The following is a 10417-nucleotide window of genomic DNA, read 5'->3' as shown; positions in this document are numbered from 1 at the left end:
AAAAAAAAAAAAAAAAAAAAAAAAAAAAAAAAACATTTTACAAATAAGAGATTCCTCACCTCCAACGGTTGTGTTCCATGTTGGTTTTTTTATTCTTTCGAGGTCCCAATCGAATATTATAATGTAATTAATATAAAATTAATTAATTTTGGTTTAAAATAGCATAAAAAGGAATCTAAATTAACAAAAAAAACATTTAAATTTTATCGTTTGTTTCAAAAATATCTAAAAGCATGACGTTTAAAGTTTACACCCTTAAATTTGGATGAAAAATAGTTAATATTTTATTTAAAAAATAATTTTAATTTTTTTTTAATCTTTCAAAATTTTTATTAATATTCTTAATTAATTTTTTTTAAATATTTTTAAATATTTCAAAAACATCTTTAAAATTTAAAAATATTAAAATATATATTTATGATTATATGAAATAATTAATATAATGTTTAAAAAATACTCCTAAAGTTTAAAAATAATAACTTTAAAAAAAAAAAAACTTTTATTTTTTTAATATTAAAAATTTAAAGATATTTTTAACAACGTTTTTTTAAAAGATAAATGTGGATGTAAATAATTATAGATTATATATACTTCTACGTAACAAATATCACGCTTCCCAAGCGTATCCTTTGATCTTCCTGATTCATCACGTGGCATTGGCTAATCATGGGAGGCCGAAATGTACCGACTGTTTCTTCTTCTTCCGCTTCGTTTTTCTCCCACTTTTGTTCCTCTGCATTCAGAACCAAGCCAAGTAATTCTCCTTATGATGTCTTCTCCAACCGTATCAACTCCGGCGAAGGCCTCATACATCGTCTTGGCGTCATCGACCTCATTCTTATCGGTGTCGGCGCTTCCATTGGAGCCGGAATCTTCGTCATCACTGGTACCGTCGCTCGGGACGCTGGTCCTGGTGAGCTATTGTCGTTCTTGTATGCGTTATGTTATTCATGGTTATATGAATGGTTAGTCTTGTGTGTGCGAATGATTTCCGAGCGTTATGATTGTTCTATCTGTTGGAGTATGTGTTCATTTTCAATTCGGACTTTCAGTTTTTGGTTTTTCAATAAAACATTTCTCAATCTCTTATACCGAGTCCTTGGTGCTTGTTTCAGGCCGTATAAAGCTTTATCTAATACACAATCGGAAAATATTCTACATCTACACCTGTTAACGCATAAGACGTTAAATAGCTTAGTGTAACTGGTTCACCTGTGCAGCAGCCAGGTGTTTAGTGAGTTGTCTTTACATGTTGTATATATGGCTTTGCAATTTTGGATTTGTTGTTTTCTGATGTTAAATCATGTAACACAATTTCGAATTCTCAGAGTTTCTGAATTTTTTTGTCGAATTTTAAATGGATGTTGCAGTTTATTCAACTAACATTTCATTTATCATAAGTGGATGTGTGGATGTGTGGATGTGGACCTCATATCATGTTTTGTCGTTTGATCGTGATATTGATAGGGTATAGATCTGGTTGTAATTTCTTACACTCTGAAGGAACGTTTCTGGAATGTTCGTCTTGTAAACTTCTTTATGTTGTATGAGAAAATTTTACAAGCATTTTATTTTGATGCAGGAGTCACCATTAGTTTCATACTAGCTGGAGTATCATGTATCTTAAATGCACTCTGCTATGCTGAGCTAGCCACACGCTTTCCCCCTGTTGTGGGCGGTGCATATCTGTATGCATATACAGCATTCAATGAACTCACTGCTTTTCTTGTTTTCGCACAATTGATGCTTGACTACCATATTGGCATTGCTAGTATAGCGCGGAGCTCAGCAGGTTATACAGTTTCGTTTCTTGAGATCTTTCCCATTTTTAAAGATAGCATTTCAAATTGGTTTGGAAATGGGCAAGAGCTCTTTGGAGGAGTTGTTTCTGTTAATCTACTGGCTCCAGCTTTTGTAGCTCTATTGACCTTTATTCTGTGTTGGGGTGTTGGAGAGTTTTGTACTATAAACTCCATCATGTCGTCATTAAAGGTATTCTTCTATTCAACCTATTTATTTAGTGGAATATGATAGTATCTCATTCTTTCACAACGTATGCAGTACTTGTTACAGAGAAGAAAAAATTAAGGAAAAGAGAAATGAAGCTAATTACAACTTGACAACTTAGTGGTCCTTGCAGGTCTTGTCTTGTTGGTACTTAGCTAGGGACTTTAGTATGGTTAGGTTTGTGGCATAGAAAGATTTTTTAAAAGATACCATGATTAGATCAGTGAGAGCTTTTTATAGTTTTATAGTCAATTGTCAACTTCAATATTTTCGGTCTCCCTCTAGACATGGCTAGATTTACTTGTTCTAATATGTGGATTTGTGATTGTTTGTTGTAGGTTAACAGGTTTTCCAGTTTCATTTTGGTTTCAAAAGGCTGGGTGGGCCATTTTGGAAATGTTAGATTGTTAGCATGTATGTTTGAGAACCACCTTCGATTATTGGCCCATAAGTTTTTGCTTTGGAGATGTCACTTGGGGACCCATCCCTTTTAAGTTAAAAATATGTGGCTTCTGTTGTGCGCCGAAAGCGGAACAAAGGTACTCACAACACCAATGAACGATTTTACACAAAGAGGCACTAAGATATTTACGTGGTTCGGAGAGAAGTTCCCCTACATCCACGAACCAATCACTAATAAACCAAAGCATTACAAGTGAATATCTCACTATCACACTACAAAGACTCAGAACACATGTCACTCAACAAATACAATGTGACTCCGAAAGCTCTCCCAAATTCCGATACCAAATTCTGATATCAAATCCCGATATATAACTAAACCCTGGTGTGACTAAATCTAATTCAAATAACCAAATCAAATCTAATTCAAATAACCAAATCAAATATAATCCAAAAACCAAATCAAATCAAAACTTATGACAATTTACAACAATCTCCACCTTGTCATAAGATCTCCAAATCAAATCAAAACTTAATGACAATTTACAACAATCTCCACCTTGTCATAAGATCTCCAAGTTGATAACTGAGTTGGTTGCTACCACCTCAAGCCTCAATACGTAAGTTGGGAACTCCATCAATTATAGAGAAAGCATATGCTATCGTATCATCAAACCTTGCAGGTTTTCGAATTACCCTTCGTGGTCTATTCTTGGCGATAGATTCAGGTTCCTCCACTCTTTCATTTACAAGGCTTTGCTTCTCCAGACTTTGCTCTTTCTGTTCTAAGACATCAAAGTTATTATTTACCTGGTCAATAGGTTCTTCAGTAGGAGCAACCACATCAGGAGAGAACACCACCTTCTCCACCTGCTTCAATGCCTCGTCATTATTTTCAATTTTCTGCAAAAACATTCCAGACTCATCGAATGTCACATCTCGACTATTAACAATCTTACTTGTTTCTGGACACCATAACCTATAGCCCTTCACACCTTTGCTAAAGCCCATAAACTTGGCTTTTTTTTGCTCTAGGATCCAGCTTTGAGTCTGTCACATGATAATAAGCAGGACACCCAAACACATGTAATTTATCATAATCACTAACAGGACTACCTGACCATACCTCAAGCGGAGTTCTCCCACCGTTTCCAGAAACAGGTAAACGATTCACCAAGTGAACTGCATAACTGAGAGCCTCAGCCCAAAATGTCTTACTCAATCCTGCTTGAGACAATATGCATCGAACCTTCTCTATTAATGTCTGGTTCATTCTCTCAGCAACTCCATTTTGTTGTGGCTTACCAGGAACAGTGAAGTGTCGAACGATCCCTTCATCTCGGCATACTTTAAGGAATGGATCATAAGTATATTCTCCCCCGTTGTCTGATCTCAGCCTTTTGATTTTCTTGTCCGTCTGATTCTCTACCATTTTCTTCCACTCTAGGAAGATTTGGAGAACCTCGTTTTTGTGCCTCATGGGATACATCCAAACTCTCTTCGAGTAGTCATCAATAAAGGTGACGAACCACCTCTTTCCTCCCAATGAGACATTCTTTGTGGGACCCCATACATCAGTGTGAACATAATCCAAAATGCCCTTTGTTTGGTGTATAGCTGTACCAAACTTCACATTTTTTTGTTTGCCAAATATACAATGTTCACAGAAATCAATTCTTCCAGTTGTGGCACCCTTAAGAACTCCTTGGTTCACCAGTGTCTGAAGCGCCTTCTCACCAGCATGCCCGAGTCGCATGTGCCATAATTTCGATATGTCTTGTTCTTTCAAACTTGCCACAGCAGCATGCCCAATTATTGTGGTTCCGTTGAGGTAGTATATGCTACCTCTTCTAGTTCCTGTAATTGTCACCAAAGCTCCACGAGCTACTTTCAAATTCCCTCCTTCCAAAATGATGCGATAACCACTCGCATCCAAAACGCCAAGTGAAATCAAATTTTTCTTCAAGTCAGGGACATACCTCACATCTTTGAGTTTTCGTATAACCCCGTCAAACATCTTGATTTGTACTGAGCCGATTCCCATTATCTTACAAGTACTATCATTTCCCATATAGACAACTCCACCATTGAACTCCTTGAAGTCCAAAAACATCTCTTTGTTGGGACACATATGATAGGAGCACCCAGAATCAAGAATCCATTCACTGGTTTGGCTGACTGATAGGGAGATTGTCAAGGCATCATCTGTATCAGTGTCGTCATCTCTAACCACATTGGACTTCGACCCCTTCTCTTTTAAGATCGAACAATCTTTTTTCCAATGGCCTTTCTGTCGACAATATGCACACTCATTTTTATCAAGTTTTCTCCAATTATCAGATCTACCTCTCGACTTTAGTCGAGGCTCTCCACATTCGTTCTTTTTCCAATTGGAAGTCCTTCCATGAGCAGTGAGAACATTTGAGCTAGAGCTTTGATACGTCTCCTTTTCCTTCTTTCGCATCTCATTGTTTATTAAGGCATTTGAAACATCTTCAAAATCAATATTAGTGATTCCATGTAGTAGGGTCGTTACTACAAACTCGTAGGATTCCGGCAAGGAGTTTAATAACAACAACGCCTTGTCCTCGTCATCAATCTTAACATCAAGATTAAACAAATCAGTGATGATTTTGTTAAAATCATCCAAATGCTCAGCCATTGAGATGCCTTCCTTGTAATCAAAACGGAAGAGTTTCTTCTTCAAATAGAGTTTATTTTCCACACTCTTCTTCATATATTTCGCTTCAAGCTTGTCCCATAATTCTTTCGCCATGGTAACCTTCATAAATGGATATTTCTGATCCTTGCCAAGACAGGATCGAATAATTCCACAGGCTTGCCGATTTAATTTCGTCCATTCTGCTTCTGTCATGTCTTCAGGCATTTCCTCTTGGAGAGAGACATCGAGGTCTTGCATGACCAATAAATCGCTAACTTCGCCTCGCCAAACACCAAAATTATTGGTTCCATCAAATTTTTCTACTTCGAGATTGGAACTCCACACTCTCGATCCACGTCGTGATGGTTCTGCCATTTGCAATAATTAATCTGAATGAAACTCAAAAACCCAATTCTTGAAAATTGATTTTCAAGAGAATAAACACGATTGTGAGCACGTCTAATGGTCGATGAGGCCCAAGCTTTCACAACACCCCAAAATACCACAACTTGGCTCTGATACCACTTGTTGTGCGCCGAAAGCGGAACAAAGGTACTCACAACACCAATGAACGATTTTACACAAAGAGGCACTAAGATATTTACGTGGTTCGGAGAGAAGTTCCCCTACATCCACGAACCAATCACTAATAAACCAAAGCATTACAAGTGAATATCTCACTATCACACTACAAAGACTCAGAACACATGTCACTCAACAAATACAATGTGACTCCGAAAGCTCTCCCAAATTCCGATACCAAATTCTGATATCAAATCCCGATATATAACTAAACCCTGGTGTGACTAAATCTAATTCAAATAACCAAATCAAATCTAATTCAAATAACCAAATCAAATCTAATTCAAATAACCAAATCAAATCTAATTCAAATAACCAAATCAAATATAATCCAAAAACCAAATCAAATCAAAACTTATGACAATTTACAACAATCTCCACCTTGTCATAAGATCTCCAAATCAAATCAAAACTTAATGACAATTTACAACAGCTTCAACATTCTCTTGCAAATCCTGTTTTAGAGATTGGTTGGAGTACGAATGCAGATGAAATGTGACAAGACTTGAGATTCATGGAGGGACTTACGACTTACACCCAAGCTGAATTATTGAAACATGAAGGTGTTTAGGGACCCCAAAAATTGGAAATGGTGGATAATTTTGAAAATCAAAGTCTTCGATGAGCTTGAATCTTTAGGAAATGAGGAGGGGTGGTAAGGAAATAATCAAACCCATAAGGGGACTTCAAAATTCTAAGAGAAGAGATGAGGTGGAGGCTAAAAGCAAAGGCTAAATGGATGAAGAAGGAAATTCTAATATTGCCACTATTTTTTCAGTTCCTATTAAGAACCTTTTTCAGGCTTTTGTTTGTAGACTATTTTTTTTGTTTGGTTTTAGTTGGCCTGTTAGTTGGCCTCTTTACATTTCTACATTTTTTTTTTCTCAACAAAAGCTCAGTTTTCCCAAGGAGAAAAAAGAAGAAAAAATAATACCTGGAAATTCAAGTATCTTGATCATAAGATTTGAAAGCCTGGTGTTAGAACATAGAGCAATAGGGGAAAGATCTGAAGGTCTTCTCTGCCTTGTTTGCCCTGCTCACCGCTCCTGCCTTTTTTGTGGAAGGTTTGGTCTAACACTCCATGAATAGGGAAGAGCCTGTATCTCTTGGACAATCCTTTACTTCCAGAGAAAATAAGAGATGCGTTTAATTGTGCCGGGACAATGCTCCTGGCCTTGATAACCTTTTAATGACGTTCTTTTAAAATAGTTGAGATTTGATTAAAGATAATTTGATTTGGGTGTTTAATGATTTCTTTAAGAGAGATATGGTGGATGCCACAATGACAGGCTTTTATTTGCCTCCTCCCAAAAAGGATTTGAGCACGAAAAACCAAGAGTCTTAGGTTGATTGGTTTAGCCACTAACTTTCTAAGATTATCCTCAAGTTTGAATGTTGGGGATTAATAATAAAAGTCGGAGTTCTTGGAGATTATTACTGATCATGAAGAGGTTTAGCTTGTTGCAAGAAAATTTGATTGTAGACATGGACAGAGGCCGAATGTTTACCTTGGGCTTCCGTTATTAGCAAGCCTCAAATATTGTCCTTTTGAGTATGACGGATGGAATTTGAATTTGAGAAGAAATCTCTGATGACAAATTGGAGGAATGGATAAACATCATGGACATGCTGACACTTAAGCTGATTCCAGGGACCAATGGGCTTGGAACATGCTGATGCTTAACTGATTCCATGGACCAATGGGCTTGGAAGTTGAATACCATCAGTTCTTTCCCTACCAAGTCTCTAATTGGTGACTTTGACAACAGGACAGCAATTGTACACACCCTATAAGAGGTGATGGGGACTGATTTATCCAAAGAAAGTTAAACTCTTCCTATGGGAGTTCAGACACAATGCCGTCAATAGATATGATTGAATGCAACGCCATCCCCTATACATGACCTTATCCCCCTCCACCCCCCACGGATGCATTAATTGTTTTGTTGGTACTTAGCTGGGGAAGTAAGAATGAAAGAATGAAAGGATACTTCCTAGCTCCATTTCCTTGAATCAAGGGGCCTTTGTTAGCATAAGTCGAGTTCTATTCTATAACACGGCTCTAGTAGATTAGCAGATTAAGAAGGCATTATTTTTCAAGGTAGAATTCTAGGAATCTTATGATCTTCTGAGTAGGCAGATTTTGGACAAATTGAATAGAGTTGAAATACAGAACCGTTTATCCGAGATATTAGATAGGCAATAAGGTGCCTTAAGTGCCTACCTGTTTGAGCATTAGAAATACGAGACTTGGATTTCAGAATGTTCAAAAAGTGATAATATGCTCTTTGATAAATGATCTTGTTTCAACTTCGATAGCAAAAGCAGGTATAGAGTGGTTGTGCTTCCAACTTACTTTTTTTTTTCCCATTAATATTTCAGCATGTTTCTCGAGTTTATTGGGAATATTAGTATGATATTCGTAAGGGTAGAATGATAATTAGTTAGAGGTGATTGGTTATGAATAGATGTAATTAGTTATCTTTGGGGGAGGTCATATTAGCTACAATACAGCCATTTGTACAGAGTGGGATTCAATATTGGAAAAAAAAAAAAAAAAAAAGCAAGTGGTCTTGCAAATTAGTTTGGCTGATAGGTTAAGAAGGAGGTGGAAAAGGCCTAGATTTGGGTACACTTGTTTGATGAAGATTGTAAGAGTACAAGGCTGGAAGAATCACGACGCTCATTCTTTCACAATTTCTATACTCAATGCTTCTTATAAAAGCAAATCCAAGCAAACATTTAGGGAGAAAGGAAAGACAACTAATTATAGATGGAAATCTCCCTTATTACTTATTTTCACAATCGATTGACATCTAATGAAAATATTTATGCAAAAACCTTTCCTACCCAAGTCTGCTTTTAATTTTTCGTTTGAATTGTGCTAATATCAGATATGAAGGATAGGTAATGAACATTGGAAGTTTGGAACTTGTCTGCAGGTCATCATTGTTGTGTGTGTCATCTTCGTTGGTGCTTTTGAGGTTGATGTTTCAAATTGGTCTCCTTTTACTCCAAATGGTTTTCATGCAGTGTTAACTGGAGCTACTGTAGTATTCTTCGCATATATAGGCTTTGATGCAGTTGCAAATTCAGCCGAAGAATCTAAAAGTCCGAGGGTACACTAAACTAAACACTTCCCTTTATGGTTTGACTACCACGATTCAATGGATTTTGCAAGTTCAAATAGCAGTATACCCTTTGGAAGTCTTAAATCAATTAACTTTCCCTTTTTCATATTGTTTTGTTCAGAGGGATTTACCAATTGGCATAATCGGAAGTCTTCTAATTTGCATTGCTCTATATATTGGTGTCTGTTTGGTGATAACTGGAATGGTTCCTTATTATCTTCTTGGGGAAGATGCTCCCCTGGCCGAGGCTTTTACATCCAAAGGCTTGAATTTTGTTTCTTTAATGATAAGTATTGGTGCTATTGCTGGACTTACAACGACCCTTCTTGTTGGTCTTTATGTTCAGGTAATTTATTTCAGATTCCGATAACTATTGAATGTGTTAATAATACTTCAACATTTTTTTATGTTATGCCATTGTCATTGATGAGACGTGTGAAACAGTCACGTATGTATCTTGGGCTTGGGAGAGATGGTTTGCTGCCTTCTATTTTTTCCTAACTGCACCCCAAATACCACACTCCTATCACTTCGCAACTCTGGGTTAGTTTTGTAGCTGGCTTATTGGCTGGACTATTTAACGTGCACTCACTCTCTCGTATTCTTTCAGTTGGCACCTTGGTATGTTAGCTAATCTTTGATCCTAGATTTGCTTTATTAATTAACCTATTATGCAACTTAACCTCTACTTGTTGTTGCTTGGTTCAGACCGGCTACTCTGTTGTCGCGGCTGGTGTTGTCACCCTTCGGTGGAAGGATAAGACAGCCAGTCCGGCATCTTCATCAACTTGGCGTGAAGGTGTCATCTGTATTATGGTAGTTGCTTGCGGTGGTTTTGGTGCTGGATTGTTTTAGCGATTCGGTTCACTATGGGTTTCTATTGTACCTGCTGTTTTTGCATTACTTGCATCGATTGCTCTTCATCATCGCCATGTGAGTTTAGTTTCCCTTCAACTATTTTATTTTTCACATTTTCTCTCAAAGAGTATTCAGTTTTCTTGTATGCATGGAGAATTATGCAAATTCTTAAAAGAGAGACTTGAGATAAGATTGAAAAATTATTGAGGATTGTTGGGAGATGAATCCCACATCCCCTAATTAAGAGGTTTATCATGGGTTTATAAGTAAATGATACATCTCGATTGGTATGAGGTATTTTGGGGAAACCAAAAGTAAAGCCACAAGAGTTTACTCTCAAAATGGAGAGTTTATGCTCAAAATGGGCAAATATCATACCATTGTGGAAAGTCGAGGTTCCTAACAAAAATAAGATGGAAAGGGAAAAAAATTGATGTTACAAAAAATAATAATAATAATAATAATGAAACTTCGATCAATTGAATCCTATTTGAATATAGCAAGGTGGGAAATTGTGTATACTTGATTGAAATTGAAGGAACCATTCTTCCAGTTGATCGAAGTGTGCCAGGATCTATGGTTTGGTTTGAGAATTTGTAGAAATAATCTGGTTTCGTTTTCTTTGTTCTTAACTCTTGTTCAACATCCTTCTACTCAGATCTATGGAGATGTGCTAGGATTTCCTTGCCCGGGAGTTACCTTTTTGCCGGTCCTTTGCATATTCTTCAACACGTTCCTATCTGCTCAGGTACAATACAAGCCCATCCCCCCCCCC

General features: G+C 36.9%; 1 pseudogene; it reads left to right on the top strand.

The window, feature by feature from the left end:
- The first annotated feature begins 633 nt into the window (after positions 1-633).
- LOC111499240 overlaps positions 634-10417 on the top strand; it is an 11080-nt pseudogene continuing 1296 nt past the window's right edge.

Source organism: Cucurbita maxima, unplaced genomic scaffold (genome assembly GCF_002738345.1).
Source record: "Cucurbita maxima cultivar Rimu unplaced genomic scaffold, Cmax_1.0 Cma_Scf00026, whole genome shotgun sequence".
NCBI lineage: Eukaryota > Viridiplantae > Streptophyta > Magnoliopsida > Cucurbitales > Cucurbitaceae > Cucurbita > Cucurbita maxima.
The sequence above is the reverse complement of the archived record's forward strand: the minus strand, read 5'-3'. Positions and strand labels throughout refer to the sequence as shown.